Source organism: Plecotus auritus, assembly GCF_963455305.1.
Source record: "Plecotus auritus genome assembly, chromosome: 5".
In the NCBI taxonomy this organism is placed as follows: Eukaryota; Metazoa; Chordata; class Mammalia; order Chiroptera; family Vespertilionidae; genus Plecotus; species Plecotus auritus.
Genome location: NC_137776.1, coordinates 37,434,772 through 37,451,886, shown reverse-complemented (window position 1 = coordinate 37,451,886; position 17,115 = coordinate 37,434,772). Strand labels below are relative to the sequence as shown.

Sequence of the window (17,115 nt, the reverse complement as noted above, 5' to 3'; positions counted from 1 at the left end):
TACAGTCAAACCTCATTTCTCAAATGTCTCCCACCTCAAATAATTCGGTTTTCCACCAAGTTGTTCATAGGAAAAAATGTCTCGGTTGTCAACCAAAACTTCAGTTTTCGACATGACAACCCTTTTATGCTGATATCTCAGCATGCCAAAAAGGGTCTCTCAGACAATAAACAAAAGAGAGAAAGCTTTTGTTGCTGGCATAAATCTATGATTAGCACAATTTTAAAACATACAGAGGCCATCAAGAGTGCTAATGTTGCTAAGAGTATGAAAGTGCTCACAAAACAACAATGGCAAATGTACAGGTAGAAACTGTTGTTGATCAGCTAAACGAAAAGCAGTTAGCCTGACAGCATTTGGGAGGCAGTGGCATGTGAAACATTTGATTCAGGCTGGTAGGGTTTGTGGTCTTTGCCCTGGTGCATTGATTGTTCCCTGATGGGTCCAGAAAAAGGTTAAAGGTGTGCTTTTTTAGATGCAAAAGACAATAGACAGGCTCCTTCAAGGTAAAGTCTGATTTTTGTCAGGGAAGTTTCTAGCCTAGGACATGACTGCCTGCCATAAACTGCTTTTAGTTAAAAAGTTTTCATTGCAGACCCTCCTTTGTGGTTATTTTCGGCCTCTGAGTTTGCAAGGCCACCACCCAAGCCTTCCCTGAGCTTCTCTCAGGCCCCTCTTTGTCCACACAGAGATGTAAATAAGTTTTTACATAATGTAAAGAAAACTAAAGGCAGAAAAGTAAAATAGAAGCAAAGACAGGTTATGTTACTGATAGTTGTGCCCAGGACCCTCATCCTTACTACAGTTCATGTGCATTATCCCATTAGATTCGTAACACAGTCCTAGAAAGTGGAGAGACTGAGCATCATTCACCAGATTTTACAGGTGAGGAAACTGTTAGGAAGAGCTTAAATGATCTTCCCAAATAAAGATAGACTGGGATGGATCTAAATTTCCTAACTTCTAGCCCAGGGCTGTTTCTGATGCCCAGGATGCCAGGGTGGGAGAGACCAGGGAAAGTAGGGATGACCCACTGAATTCTTTTTTGGCCCATCTTGAGGTTCAAGTCCCTTTGCTGTTTGCAGGCTCCCCAGAGCTGATGCCATCCTTCGATCCTCTTCATCCCAGACGAGCCCCCAAATTGTGAGAAATTCTCACCTGTTCGAATTCAAATAACAGACTCAGAGACAGAAGTATGGCAAAAATGAGACTTTTAATATGTTCTCAAGAGAGAGAGCAGGTGTCTGTCAGATTGTACAGGCACACCTGGGGCAGTGAACACAGCCTATTTATTCAGTCCCTCCTCCAGTTCCTCATTGGCTGAGTACTATGGGGTCACCTGTTTCCTCATACGTCGCCCAGGTTTTGCTGTCTCCCATTGGATCATTAAAAAAAAAATGGGCTGAGGCCTTCTCTAGTTGCCTCCACCTCCTCCTGTCAAGTTGAGGCAGGCGCCTCTGGGGTTTCCACCTTGATGCTGGCTCTCACCTGCAGTTCTTTGTTCCTATATCCTCTTCCCTCCTCCCTACATTCTGCTTGCCCTGGGGAAACTCAGCAAATTCTATCAGAAGCCGATCATGCTGGGGATGCATCACAGAGGCCCATTTCCTAGAAATTTGAGTCTCATTGAGACTGGCTTCTTAATTAGCATAGTTATTCTATCAGACAAATTGCCCAATCTGGTTTTCAGGTCCCTTTGGGGCTAATTCTTCACCAACTAAGAACCAGCTGAGCCATATACATTTAGGATTAGACATATGTATGTTAATGCAAATCATGAGCCAAAGGTCATAATTATAGGGAATGATGTTTTGATCTCAATAAAATAAAGATCCTTCTAACAACAGGGCTGCCTATACCCAGAGTGGCCTTGCATGTGAGGGGAGGCGCTGGTGGGCGGTAGCTTCCATCCCTGCGGGGCTGGGCTGGGCAGGGCTCTCCTTGGCCTCTACTACTTGGACTCGATGCCTCTACCTCTGCTTCCAACTCTTCCAGATTTTAGGGAGACTATTTTCTTTTTTTTTGCATTTCTTACCAACTTTGTGCTATGCATAAAGATAACATAAATATGTAAATATTGCTTTAAAAAGCAACTAGGTACATTTTCACAATGGAACACCACTCAGCATGTAAAAAAAAAAAAAAGGAAATTCCACCCCTTATGACAACATGGATGGATAAACCAGCCAGAGAAAGGCAAGACCACAGGACCCCACTCATATGTAGAATTCAATGAACAAAACCAACAACAACAAAAATTAGGTTCCATTCGAGACCATATTGTATTTCCCCCTTATTACTATTACGGAAATGGCTGCGCAGATGCTTGTCTGAGACACAGTCCGGCCCCTGTAGCTGCTTCTCTCAATAACAGCCGCCTCCCACGTTAGTGCCCTGTAACCGCCTCTCGCCAGTCACGCCTCTCCGATAGTAGCTGCCTGTCGCCATAGTCGGTGCCTCTCGCAATAGTGGCTGCCTCTGGCAATAGTAAGTCATTTCTGGCACTTTTCGTCTGTTTGTCTAGATTTATCTTTCTAACTGGAATAATTTTCCTTCAGCCTAAACAAGTTTCTTTAACATGCAATGCAGACTTCCTGATAAAAAAGTTCTCATTTTTGGCATGGTTTTTTTTCTCTGCCTTTTTCCTTCTGGGTCTTTGGCTATAAATATATTAGACCTTATGATAGATTGCTTTGTCATGAAGATTGCTTCTGGGGTGGTGCCAAGAAGGCAGCCTTTTAAAAAATCTCGGTGCTATAGTTTGGACTCTACTTGGCCCAGCCCGTCTTTAGATCCAGGCCACCCATGCCACAGGCGGTTGGCAGCTTGGCGGTTGGGCTGCTGCTGGGTCAGCATCCACCAGCCCCAGCAGACGTGGAGGATGGGGCGGCTGTGCAGAGATATGGCTGTTTACCCAGAAGAGCTATGGGCAGGAAGGCACTGTCAACATAAAAATGAAGGCAGGGAGCGCTCATTCTGTTTTTTTATTAATTCTTACAACTCCCCAAATGAGCAGTGGGAGGAACCGGGTCTGCCGGGTCAGCGGGACCATCAACGAACAGAATGTGCAACTTTTTCCAAGTTGATTAGCTTTGCCTTAAAAAAAAAAATGTGAATTGTTGAGTCAGTTCCCAACATCATAAAGAGCCAGGTTTTGTTCATCTTGGCACCAAAATGATGTGCTTTCAAAATCTGACGAAAACTAGAGAAGTAACAAGTTAAAGAAGTAAGACTAAAGAAGTAAAAAGTAACACACTGTTTGTGGAAAGTCTGTTAAAAAAACAAACAATCCATACCTGGGAGTAAACACTGAGCTGTGTGCGGAGTAAATATTTGACACCGTCCCCTCCCCCCACCCCACTCCGGAAGGCAGAGAGCTCTCATCAGATCTGAACATGTGAGGTTGTGCGTTTCAGAACAGACCCAGGACGGAGGTTCTGGCTGAGGTTCTGGTCGGAAGCATGCTGTCCACGCCTCCTGAGAGAGGGCTGTGCAGCGGGGATGGCGCCTACAGGTCGGGAAGACCACAGCGCAGGTTTCGAGGCCTTCACCCCCAGGAATGTTTATTCCACCTGTCCCTGCATGGTCCCGAGTTGCATGATCTCAGCAGGACATTCGAGTTCAGGGACCTGGAGGCTGGCTTAGCTCCGGACACCCTGGGCTCTCCTCCAGGCTCTGGGCACTAAAAGCATCCCCGCCCCCAGTAATGCCAGCGCACGTCGGGCCACCCTTGGCAGCCTTCGTGTTGCCTGGCTCCTGTGTTGCCACATTTTCATTCTCCGGGAGCTCCCTCCCTCACAGGCAGGGCAATGAGAGCACCAGTTATTTGTGCCTGTTGTTTGTTGTGCTGTGTTTTGTCAAATCAGAAAACTGACTCTGTTCCTTCTTCTCCTGACCCTGGGAGGAGGAAGGCCCACGGGCCTTTTGGGCCTGGGCAGGCGTGAGGTGACCCTCATGCTCACCTGTGAACCCAGAACCTTACACCTGGCAACAACTTCTATTTTCCTGGGCATCCGTGGGTCTATTTCGATGCGGCTTATTATGATGCCAATATATCAAAAAAGGTCTCTTTTTCCCCTCATAAAACTCTGCAAGCATGGCAATTTTTAGCAAACAATCTAAATAATTTCTATTTTGGTGGGGGTTCTGCAGGGTTGCTGAGCTGTCCTAAATGTGAGAGGGGTGCCAGGAATCTGGGGAGGGGTGGGAGGGAGTGGGGGGGCGTGCAGAGCTGTCTTCACATCTCTGCTGGCCCTGCCTCTCCCCACCTGACACTTCACCCTGAGCCGTTTGGGGACCCAGGGCATCGGCTTAGCTAAGCTTCTGCTAGTAGCACGCTACCTGTTTTAAAACAGAAACTAAAGAACACGTGGGGGCTGGGGTGTGTGGAGAAGTATTTCCCATGAATTTCTTTATCAAATGGGTGGGAGTAGCTTGGGTGAGAGGTACAGGCCTAGGCTTTCTCCTGCTTGGTCCCCATGCCCTTAAATCAGTCACATGGCTAACACCCACCCAACCAGTCACTGAACAAGCCAAGCCCTCAGCACCTGGCATACAAGCCTGCTCATCTCGGGAGGTCTGACGGCTGGGCGGTGCCCTCAGGAGCGAGGGGTCCGTTGTGCCCGGTGTGCGTGGGGCTCATTCACAGGGCTCTGGGGCGGCTTTTACATGGATTATCTTGGTCATTGTCACAAAGCCCACAAGGAACGTGGAGTTGATTTAGCCCCATTTTACAGCTGAGGAAACTGAGACCCCAAATTAAGTTTCCAGCAGTGACTGTCCTGCATGCTCCAGGATACGGGCCGACACATGAGATGACAGCCTTGGAACAACAGAAAAGAACAAAGAAAATCCTTTCCAATCAGAATTGAAGCCATCACTGCCCATGACCGGGCAGGCGGCAATCAAAGGGAAGGCCCGAGCGGGGCGGGTGGCATTGGAGCCCTCTGGAACGGTCTCCCCTGCCTCCTCATTCCTCTGGGACCAGCACTGGGAGTCAGTCTTGGCTCTTGAGCAGAAGGGCTCGGACTCCCTGATGTTCTCGGGCACAGGCACGGCCACCTTGGCTTTGGCAGTGGGGCCCTGCTGGAAGCACAGAGAGGTCCCTCTCTCCCGGGTCAGCAAGTCCACTGCCCAAAGATCAGGCAGCCCCGAGGGACAGGCCCTACTGCCAGCCCCGAATGACCATTTAGGGCTCTGTCTGCCTCTCATTCACCTGCTCCCACCTGTGTCTTTCCCAGCAGGTTACGGGCTGCATGGTGATGCTGGGCACAGACCCAAACACCTGGACAAAGTAGGTGGACAAATGCCAATGCCAAAACAGCAGGAGGAAGGTGCAGAGCACAGCTGGGCGCCGGCGCTCTGCCAGGGGCTGTGAAGCTCCAGGTACGCAGAGCCCAGTGAGCAGCTACTGACCTGGTCCCCGACCACCCACGGGTGGGTGCCCTGGCCGAGGCCCTGCCACGTAGCTCTCTGGGCGGAGCCTCTCCTGTCTGTGAGGAAGGAGAGGCTGGGAGGTGTGTTTGGAGCAACCTGTGGGGGAGGAGCCAGCGCCAAAGTGTTTCTTTCTTTCCTGGCGCTGGGCTGCAACCAAACCAGCGCGAGGCTTCCTAGTCCCAGCCTGGCAGAGCCCCAGGCTGTGACTTTTCCACGGGTTTTGTCTGGAGGCCTCTTAGCCTAGAAGGCTTTCGTCAGAAGAAACCAGACCACAAGATGGAAAGCTACACCCAGCACCCAGTCCAGAGAGGAGGCTGGTGGTGCTGGTGGCTCACCTCCCTGCTGTCAAAACCTCTGGGGGGCCAGTGTGTGCCTGGGCAGCTGCCGGGAAAACCACATCCCCACGCGTGATTCATGCACAGGGATGAGCAAGATTACCAGAAAAGGCACACATTTTACAGTAAAATCTAGAACGGTGGACATTTTGCCCCTTAAAATCTCCACCTCTGTCTTCTTCTTCTCCACGGGCACCTCCACCCTCTGCTGCCTCCCACCCTCATCCCTCTGGCCCCATGTCTCCCACCCATCATGTGCCGTCTCTAGGGCATGTGCTCAGTGAACCTCCTGGAATGGAAATCTTGACCTGTGGTCGGAGAGACCCAGAGGGAAATGGCTGTGCTCCCAGTGACCTATGTGCTCCCAGTTCCTTCCACGTGCACTCTTTGGACCGCAGTTTTAATGTCTAGTGAGAAAATATCTGAGTTGGTCAAGGAAGGAAGACGCGCGGCGGTGAGGACTCCGAGGTAACATGCCGAGAGCTGACGTGGCACTGCTAACCAGGACTGTCTTCACGGCGGGCGCCGGAGGGAGCGAGGCTTCCCAGGAGTGTGCGTGTGTCTGCTGGAGAACAGGGCCCAGGGGCAAAGAGTGCCCCAGGTCCCCGGATAGGACCTCAGATCTTTCCGTGACTTTGGCCTCGGGGTCCCCTGCCTGAGGCCCCACTGGACTCCACTCAACCCTCCCGAGCAGAGGAGGGTGTCCTCACCGGCACAGCCCCCTCGCCTTGGACTTGGGCGTGGCTGGCTCACTGGACATGGTCACCGCAGTGGGGACCCAAGGCCGGCCACTGGTGGGCAGACTGGCTCCAGCTCTGAATTTTGCAATTTGGAAATCAAGAAACAAGATGGCCACCCCATCTGGAAGTTTTATGTGGCATGGTTTGGTATTGTTTTCCTTTGACTCACTGCAGGCGAAGGCAGTGTAGGTGCTCAGGCCTCTGTCGGACCCTGCAGGATGGACAGCGCAGGGCAGGGCGGGACCCCTCCCTGCCAGACCACAGCTGCCCAGGTCTCCGCAGGGAGCTCGGTGTGTGTGTGCGTGTATATGTGTGCATTGCATGTGTGCGTGTATATATGTGCATTGCATGTGTCCCCATGCCCACTCACTTGCTGTGTGCAGTGGGGGCTGGGCTCGTGCTGCAGCAACCGGGCCCCAGACAGGTGCAGAGGAACCATCAAGGCGGCGCCAGCCCCAGGGAAGCTGGGCTGCATCAGGGTCCCTCCTGAAAGCAGCCAGATGATGGAAGCTGGCGTTTCTGGAGTTCCTGCCCTTCGGTGAGCCAGGGAGGAGGAGGACCAGGGGTCACAGGCCAGCACAGTCCTGCTAAAGACACCCCTCCTGGAGTCCTGTCTGGGAGCTGGCAGGGTCTGTGTGGCCTTGCACAGCCCCCATCCCGCGCCCCCCCCACCCCCACCGCTCTGGCTCACTGTGCGACCTGGTGACATGCAGTTCCCCGGCTGGAAGACTTCAACCTGGGGCCACCACGACCCCACTGGTGTCCACAGACATGGTCAGGAGGCCAGCAGGTGGAACGAGGGACTCCCACCCCCCATGGAAATGTGTCTGCCCCTTCCCCAGACCCCAGCCACTGGCTCCATCATGGCCCTTGGCAGACAGTGGACCTGCTGGGTTTCTGGGCCAGGGCTCCACCCTGAACGTATCTGCATATACAGGTGTGCCCCCTTAACCTCACACAGCTGTGCATACAGGTACTGGGGCTGGTATATTCAGAACAGACAGTGACCCATGCGGAGAAGCGGGAAGGAGCAGCATGAATGTCCTGTCTGGGACCCAGGGATCCTGCCTGGGCCAGGTGGTGCCAGCTTTGAGGAGCTGGCATTGGCTAGTGCTGACCCTGGGCAGCAGGGATGGGACACGGGCCGGTGCGTGTAGTCTGAGGAATAGGGGATGGCCTGGGAACACACTCTCTAGCTCTGAGGCTGGGGGTGGGGGCTGAGAAGGTGGGCACCTGGGAGGGGCTGAGGCCAACCTCACCTCTTCTCCCAGGCCTGGGTCTGTGAACACTCTCAGCCACACAGAGATGGAAGTTCCTAGAAAACGCTCTGATATGTATGGCATCAAATGTCTTACATCCTTTCCTGTCCCTTTTAAAGTGAAACGACAGTCATTTTTGTGGGAACTGCCTCGGGTCGTTTCCTGAGCTGCGAGGTGGAGGGAGAGCAGAGAACAGACAGAAGACCAGGGCTGCTCGAGTCTTTATTGTTCAGGGCGGAGGGTGGGGAGGGGGGAGTATACACAGCCACGTTGCAGTCACTGAGCTTGTTAAAAATATCTCAATAAATAAAACAAATAAGCAACATATACACTGAAACGGAAAATATAAAAAAACTGGTTACTGAGCGAATGGTGGAGAGAGAAGGAGCAGGGGGCGGAGCTCCAGGTTGCTGGGAACAGCATGCAGGGTGGGGCGGGCGCAGGGTCTCTCTCTGAGAGCCTTGGTCCAGTTTCGATAGAAGGGTACAGGGATGCATTTCTGTTTTATTAAAAAAATATACATTACACAAAGCTACTTGGAGGGAAATACAAATCCAAAATCCAAATCCTTATAAATGTGTTCCTGAATCTAGAGGTTTCCAGAAAAAATACCCCCTCCCCCCAAAAAAAACCAAGAAGAAAAATCCAAACAGTGGCAAAGGTGACAATGAGCAGGTCACCAGCAAGAAGGACTGTGAGTGCCACTTGCTCTGTGGGGACCGTCTCTGGGGCAGAGGGTGCCGGGCCGGGTCTTCGTCCGACGCTGTCGCTGTCCCCTTGTCTGGGGTCTTGCTGGAGAGGAGAGTGGGCGGCTTCCTTGAGGTTGTTCAGGTTTCAGAATTCCAGACTCGGACGCATCCCCATTCCTCATGCACCTCAGCCCCACGGACAGTCTGGAAGACAAGGAGGAGGGCGAGTGAGATACCACCACCTCCCTCGGCTCCTACCTCCCATCAAGGGGCCCGGACAGGACGGGACAGGTGCCTCCTCCCGTCCTCCCCAGCAGAAGCTGGAACAGGTGGCCTAGTCAGGGCCACCAGGCATCTGCAAGCTGCTGACCTGCACCCAGGGGCCCAGGCCAAGCACTGTCCCCACCAACACCCTCAGTTCCTGCACCCACTGAAGGGTTCTCCCCTGCAGGCTCCCCAATGACGTGAGACTGTGAGGTGGGCCAGCAAGTGAGGGGGGTGGTGAGGGGGGAGGTGAGGATCCAGGGAAATGAGATGACTGTGGCCCCTGACCTGTTGCCTGCTGTTGGGGGCTGCAGGCTGACCACCCAGTCCGGCCAGCCTGTGTCCAACCCTGCTGTGTGGCATCATTGCTCCCAGGGGGCCTGAGCTTAGTAGGGGTCCTACAAGCCTGGCCTGTGAGCCCTCGGGAGTGAAGTGCCCACCCTCAGGCTGGTGCACACAGCACTCACTTCCATGACTGGCACACACGTAACCATCAGACCCCAAAGGAGGCGGGCCATTCATGAAGATCCCTGAGGCCCTTTCTGCACTGGGCCATGCTGGCTCTGGGGTGACCCGATGCGAGGTGTATGTGCCCTCACCCAGAGGTGTGTGGGGGAGTTGGCTGTGGATCTAAGTACCCACAGGTCTGCAGAGTGGCTAGGGTGGGGGCTGGGGGACAGAGATGGAAGTCAGGAATGGATTCACCAAGGAGGAGGTGGGAGACAGACCATCATGAGGAGTTTGCTGTGGGGAGGGGTGGCGGGGGCAAGAAGTCAAGGAGAGGCACCCCAGGTCCTGGGATGAGATGTGTAAAGATACAGTGATGGGCGACGTCCTCAGCAGTGCGTTTGTGAGTGTGAATGTGTGAGTGTGTGTGTGTCCGTGTGAGTGTATGTGTCTGTCAGTGTTGAGAATGTCAGTGTGAGTATATGTGTCTGTGTGTGTGAATGTGTCTGTGTGAGTGTGTCAGTGTGAGTGTCAGTGTGTGTTCGTGTGAGTGTGTGTGTGTCTGTCAGTGTGAGTGTATCAGTGTGAGTGTGTCAGTGTGTCAGTGTGTGTTCGTGTGAGTGTATGTGTCTGTCAGTGTTGAGAATGTCAATGTGAGTATATGTGTCTGTGTGAGTGTGAATGTGTCAGTGTGAGTGTGTCAGTGTATCAGTGTGAGTGTGTCAGTGTGAGTGTCAATGTATAGCATGTGTAGTGTGAATGTATCAATGTATGTCAGTGTGTCAGTGTGTCAGTGTGTGTCCCTGTGAGTGTGTGTCAGTGTGAGTATATCAGTGTGAGTGTGTCAGTGTGTGTCAGTGCGTGTCAGTGTGTCACTGTGTGTCTGTGTGAATGTGTGTGTCTGTCAGTGTGAGTGTATCAGTGTGAATGTGTCAGTGTGTGTCAGAGTGTCACTGTGTGTCTGTGTGAATGTGTGTGTCTGTCAGTGTGAGTGTATCAGTGTGAGTGTGTCAGTGTGTGTCAGGGTGTCACTGTGTGTCTGTGTGAATGAGTGTGTCTGTCAGTGTGAGTGTATCAGTGTGAGTGTGTCAGTGTGTGTCAGGGTGTCACTGTGTGTCTGTGTGAATGTGTGTGTCTGTCAGTGTGAGTGTATCAGTGTGAATGTGTCAGTGTGTGTCAGTGTGAGTGTGTCAGTGTGAATGTGTGTGTCTGACAGTGTGAGTGTGTCAGTGTGAGTGTATCAGTGTGTGTGTTAGTGTGTGTCTGTGTGAATGAGTGTGTCTGTCAGTGTGAGTGTATCAGTGTGAGTGTGTCAGTGTGTGTCAGAGTGTCACTGTGTGTCTGTGTGAATGAGTGTGTCTGACAGTGTGAGTGTGTCAGTGTGAGTGTATCAGTGTGTGTGTTAGTGTGTGTTTGTGTGAATGAGTGTGTCTGTCAGTGTGAGTGTATCAGTGTGAATGTGTCAGTGTGTGTCAGTGTGAGTGTCGGTCTGACCCGGATGCTGCTCAGCTGAGGGCAGCCGGTGGTGTGCTTCCTCCCGTGGAACCCCGAGCTCCACACTGACACCCTCAGGGAAGTCTAGAACCTTTGCTGAACGAAGACAAAGGTCTGAAGAGATTCAGACATCTTCTCTAGACCTCGTGAGCACAGAGACACACACACGCTCCTTTTCCCAGTTCAGAGCATTCCGAATCTGAAGCCTTTTTAAGTGGTACTGGGCAGGGAGTCCAGCTGCTCTCCTGGAGAACGTGGTTGTATTAGATAATTAATGGGGGCTGGAGAAGCCTCAGTGGAACCCTTCCCCGGTGGGCGGGGCATCACCAGGTTTCTGCTATATGAGCTGCCCCAACCCTCCACGGGGAAATGCAGGCTCATCCGCGAAAAGCCAGAGATGACAAGGCCGTCCCCACGCAGTGGTGGGCCTCACGGTTGGCTCCACAAGCCCGTGGGGGCGCGGGGCCCGGGCAGAGATGAGCGGCAGGTTCATTAGTCTTCCCGACTGACAGCCTCGGGGCCCGGCCCCTCGATGTCACCCTGACCCCGGCCATGTCTACTGACATGGACAGCGCTCTCAGCAACAAATGTAAACCATCTGGGCCCAGGCCACCTCCCACGCATGAGAGCCACCTGAAACCCTGTGCGTGTGCGTCCACGTCTGCCTGACAGCCAGGAGGGGGCGGTGGACGGAGCTGGAGCCTTTACCTCCCCCACACCAGACTGCCGGGTCTTACTCAACTCTGCATCCCCAGGACCTGACACAGGGAGTGAAACATCAATGCCGTTCTCCAGAAAGTGAGGCCGGGCTTGGCTTACAGGGAAAGGGTTTACTATGAGGCTTTCCATCCATCCACCCATTCACCCATCTACCTATCCAACCAGTCACCCAGGTTCCTATAGCCAGTCCCCGCGCTCCCTCGATCGCTCTCCCCCTTCCTTCCATCCACCCATCTTTCCAACATGTACTGAGGACCGATCATGTGCCTGTGTGCCAGGAATGCCATTCCTTGTTTAAAAAGCTCAGACACACGCCCAAGGACTAGCAGGGGAGAAGAACATGCAGGGAAACAGCTAGAACATAGGCAGGCAGTGACAACATTTAAAAGAAAGTGCAGGTGTGACCCTGCAACCAGAAAAGAAAGGGTTACAGCACCTTGGACTTTGTTGGACTGTCAAGAGAAGCAGGTGGACCCTGGCCAGTTTTCTCAGTGGTTAGGGCATCGGCCCTCAGACCAAAAGGTATTGGGTTTGATTCCTGGTCAAGGGCACGTACCTGAGTTGTGGGTTCGCTCCTGCCCCCAGTGGGGTGCGTGCGGGAGGCAGCTAGTCGATGTGTCTCTCACATGTCTCTCTCTCTCTCTCTCTTTCTCTCTCTCTCCCTTCCCTCCCTTCCCCTCTCTCTGAAAAGCAATGGGAAAAATATCCTCAGGGGAGGGGGGGGAGGGGAAAGAGAGAGAGAGAGAGAGAGGGAAAGAGAGAGAGAGAGAGAGGCAGGTAGGGAATAAGGGCTGTGATGGGCATAGACATGAGGTCTCTTCCAGACACAGCGAGTGTGCACACACAGAAGCCCATGCACACACACACACACATACACACGAGACTTTGCCATTGAAGACAGGAAGGTGGAAGGTGGGGATAGGGCGGCCAGGAAGTGCCCACAGGGTGTGACCATCGTCCAGAGCACAGAGCAGGCGGCTAGGGCATTGCCCGCATGGAGAGGGATGGAGTCTTTGCCTCCAAAGACCCTGGAGTTGCCCAGTTCACGCAAAGGGGCTGCCAGTCTGCTCTTGCCACCACCTGTGGCTTCTCCCCGCTTTCTCAGTACCCATAAAACAAGAGCCCCCAACTCCTGGGCTCCCGCTGCCTCCGGGGAGCCAAGGGAAGGTGCCAAGTAGAGGTGGCAATAATGGGCATTTATTGTTGGGAGAAGCCAGAGGGGTCTGCGCCCACAACCTGAGGAGAATCTGCTTTGAAAGAAAAGGAACAAGCAGGAAGCAAGAAAAGGGCTTTTTAGAAATAACCCAACTATGGAGGTAGAAATGACGGGAGCCAAGCAGTGAAACAGACCCTGAAGAAAAAGTAACAATCAGAGCCGGGCCGCTCTGCAGAGCACCATGGGCCGCGATGTGCAGCCTTGGCCTCGTGACCCTCACTGGCCTGAGACTCACCTGGCAGTGGCCTCTGTCTGACTCTTTCCAAAAAGGCACAGGGGCCCACAGAGAGAGACCAGAGCGTCCTGCCTGACAGCCACTCTTGGGTTCAAGGACCACTTCTAGATTAGGGACCCTCCCCCCCCACTCCCAGGGAGGGAAGGAGCCGGGACAAAGTGGCCAGGGCACAGCCATTGGAGGCACCTTGTAAAAATGAAGTAACCTCACAAGGCCAGTTGCTGCTTGACTTACGTCTCCCCGGGGAGGAAAGTTTGTCCTTTGTCCATTCCTCCTCAGGCCCACCTCAGTGCCCTCCGGAGGGCCCAGCTTTCCAGAGAAAGGCTGAGGGGGCGGGATGCCCTCATCCCACCCGCAAAGCTCCCAGAACACTCAGCGGGTGATGGGCGCCTGCTGAGCCTGCAGGAAATGCCCTAGGCTGCCGCGCTGCACAGCTTCGAGGTGACCGGGTCTCCAGGACCAGTGGCTCCGGTGCATTTGGTGACTCTCAGGAGGGCTGCTCTGAGGCCGGCACTGGTGTGTGCCCGGGAACTGTGCCCATGTGTGCCGGTGCTACCAAGCTCCTGAGCTCTCTGCACCCTCTGCTTCCGCGACTGGCCCGTGCTTACCTACCTACCTACCTACCTATGCCCCCTTGGGTTGGCGGGCAGGGTGAGAGCAGGCAAGGACAGGCTGTCCCTGTCCCCTGGCCCCATGACTCAGGCCGTGACCCCAGCTCCCGCCATCCGTGCGTGAGAAAGAGGAGTCCTGTGTGCAATGGCCATGTTTACGATGCCAAGGCTGCTTTTCTATGGCTCCCTGGTGGCTTGCAGCAGAATCTTGGCCTTGCCCCTGCGGGGAGGGAGAGCTTCACGCCCACTTGGAAGCTGGGCGCTCTCTCTCTCTCTCTCTCTCTCTCTCTCTCTCTCTCTCTCTCTCTCTCTCCTTGGGCTGGGCTTCGGCTTCGGTGAGTCAGGCTGATTGTGCCTGGAACGGCCTGTCTGCCAAGGAGGAGTCAGCCTGAGAACAGCCGGGAGAGGCAGCTTGCCTCTGGGGGACCAGCGGGTCTCCTCTCCTTGGTGCCGCGCAGTGTCCCTGCCTCAGAGAGACCCGCCCTGCAGACCCCACCCGAGGCGTTCCGGGCGAGCTGCTGGATCTCAGGGAGCTGGGCAGGAAGCCCGCGTTCCCGCTGGCGCTGGAGATCTCGGTGCTGACCCGTCCCACCTTCCTCCGGGCCAGGCCTTCCCATCTCTTCTCCGTGAGTCACAGACGCTGCAAATGGGTTTCGAGATAGCGAGGCTTGCAGTCCTGAGTAAGCAGATAGCAGGGGAGCCGCCGCTTCCCGGACGCGGCCTCCAAAGCCGGAACTCCTTCCACCAGCGAGCTACTTCACCAGGTGTCGCTAAATTCAGCTCCCACATATAACTCAGGGTGGGAGAGGATGAGATAAGCAGTCACCCTGCAGGGCTGACTTCAGTAGGTGGGGCAGGAAGTGCCTTTGAAGACCGCCGTCATCGGATGATGACGTTTCAGAGATGGGGTTGGTGGTGACTTACCCCTGGTCACCAGGCTGGGGTGGAGTCACCCCAGAACGCAGGTCAGCTGGCCCTGGGCAGTCTGAATGCCTCCTCTCCAACGGCTGTCTTCACTCCCACAGCACCTGCCACACAGCACCACGCCAGGGGCCTGACCTCCCACAGCACCTGCCACACAGCACCACGCCAGGGGCCTGACCTCCCACAGCACCTGCCACACAGCGCCACGCCAGGGGCCTGACCTCCCACAGCACCTGCCACACAGCGCCACGCCAGGGGCCTGACCTCCCACAGCACCTGCCACACAGCGCCACGCCAGGGGCCTGACCTCCCACAGCACCTGCCACACAGCGCCACGCCAGGGGCCTGACCTCCCACAGCACCTGCCACACAGCGCCACGCCAGGGGCCTGACCTCCCACAGCACCTGCCACACAGCGCCACGCCAGGGGCCTGACCTCCCACAGCACCTGCCACACAGCACCACGCCAGGGGCCTGACCTCCCACAGCACCTGCCACACAGCACCACGCCAGGGGCCTGACCTCCCACAGCACCTGCCACACAGCACCACGCCAGGGGCCTGACCTCCCACAGCAAACAAACGAGAAGACACCCTGCTCCCAGGGACAGCAGGGTTGGCTCAAGAGATCCAAGGTCGGCGAGTCACAGTCACGTATCCTAACAAGAATGGGAAACTTACAATAAGTTTCACAATAGCTACGACTATCTCGCTATAAAATGTGTGTCATCGATGTGAGTGACTATGGCACCACGCGATGTTCGCGTGAAGGCATAAAAAGGTGCATGACAAAAGCACAGAGGAGGCACCAGTTAAGTTTCCAGGGGCTGGGAGAGCTCTACGCAGGCTCGGGTGGCAGCTGGCTCTTCCAGGACGCCTGGTCCGGGGCTGTCAGGTGAAGGGCCTGTGGGCAGAGGTGAGGCACAGGGCACATGTAAGGGTTGGAGGAAGGTTAGGATTGGGGGTAATGGGGAGCAGGGTCTCCTGGGAGGGCCAGAACCTGGCAGGACCCCACAAGACAATCGAGGCTGTGAAAAGTGCGAGGGGCTCTGGCCGGCTCGGGTCTGCTCTGCAGAGATAGCTGTGGGCGCACCCAGGGTGGCCAGGAGGGCGAGGACCCGCGGCCCTTGGGCAGGGCGGCCCCGGCTGTGGTCCAGGAGAAAGGGGCTGAGGGCCTCAGGAAGGCAACAGCATGCTGGAGAATCAGCTGCGGTGGCCGAGGGGCCTGGCTGGGGCAACTCAGGGGTCGTGACCCCAGGAACAAAAAGGGATAAGAGAGAAGGTGCTTTGGGGGGAATAACAAGAGCCTTGCTGGTGGGGCGGGTTGTCGGTGTTTTCAGGATGCCCTCAGCAGGATGTACAGCACAGGCCCCAGAAGAGGGTGGGGGCTTCAGAGGCAGCTTGTGAGGGAGACTGATGCACCCCGCCCCGACAGAACTGGGGGTAGAGACATTCAGGGGCACCAGAGGGAGAGGATGTTGGGGAGGCTGCCCACAGTCAGTGAGGGGCACATGCACAGCTGGCTGGCAGTGCCCCCTGCTGGAGGGAGGACCGCCCTCAGAGGGGAAGACAGGACCTGAACTGGGCAATGAGGAGCCTGGGCCCCTTGGGAACAGTCTTCCATACGCGTAGAGAGACAGTGAGGGTGCCAGGAACTGGGACTGATGGTGGCCCACACCGCCCACCCTGCGTGCCAGGCCCCATGCGCTTTATATGGAATTCACTGAAGGCTCTCAAAAACCTCCTGCAGGAGGCACCCTCACCCCCCACATGTTTAGCAAGGACACACCGAGCTCGGGAGGGGCAGGCTTCTCGGCAACACAGCAGGGGGCAACAAGATGGGCATTAGCTCCAGGGCCCCTGTCTGAAGCAGGCCACCCATCTCTCATGGGGGGCACAGAGTCTGCGATGTGTGGAAGGACATCTCTGAGACTATTTCCTGTGAATGAAGAAAAAGGGAGTTGGAAATTGTTCCCTGTAGTGCTCTGAGGACGAGCACTCCACCACTGCCTCCAGCTTCAGTTCCCAAAAGTAGCCCCAGAAAGGTAAGCACTTTTTAAAATTCAAAACGGCTATACCTGCATCTATTTTATCAGGCACTCTTTTGTTCGAATGACCCAGATAAAGCATGCTACTTCTGAAATATTTGCGTATATCCATGCATATTCAGAAGAATGCAGACACCTGACTGAGCTTTGGAAAGAATCCTGCCAGGATCCACTTCCCAGCCCCAGAGATCTCTGGGAATCCTGGTGGCAGCAGACGCTTGAGATGTGGTTGATTTAGAAAAGTGGGCCCTGGCGTGGAGGGTCTACTTCCAGGCACTGCGATACCCCAGTTCTTGGGTGGCTGGGGGCTTAGCCAGCCCACCCCTTTGGCAACAAGGACAAGACCCCTCCTTCCCAAGCTCTGGATTATTACTTTCAGCCCATTCATACTCTCAAACTTCAGCCCCATGTGACTAAGACTGCTCTCCATTGGGAAACATGTCATACATAGCAATCAACTATCACGCACTCAGGCTCTGCCCAGTTCAGGTAAAAGTGGCTTTAAGAAGCATGAATGAAAGAACTGGATGAAAGAACGACCCCGCCCGACAGGTGGTGTGGCTGCGGGTAGTCAGTGTCCAGGCCAGGAAAGGACCAGCTATCCTGGTGGTGACCTGGCAAGTGTTCATTTGGAGCCAAGGCCCTGGGGTCCCAAGGGCAGCGGTGCAAGTCTGCAGGATGGGCTCCAAGGGCACAGG

At 54.7% G+C, this 17,115-nt stretch overlaps 1 protein-coding gene across 1 annotated transcript in view; it reads right to left on the bottom strand.

Moving 5' to 3' along the window:
- Positions 1 to 7,979: 7,979 nt before the first annotated feature.
- The window catches only part of TWIST2 (twist family bHLH transcription factor 2), a gene marked incomplete at its 5' end in the record, with an annotated part of 40,190 nt that continues 31,054 nt past the window's right edge, over positions 7,980 to 17,115 (bottom strand). Inside the window, one exon of the mRNA XM_080670351.1 lies at positions 7,980 to 8,663. The remainder of the gene's footprint in view (positions 8,664 to 17,115) is intronic.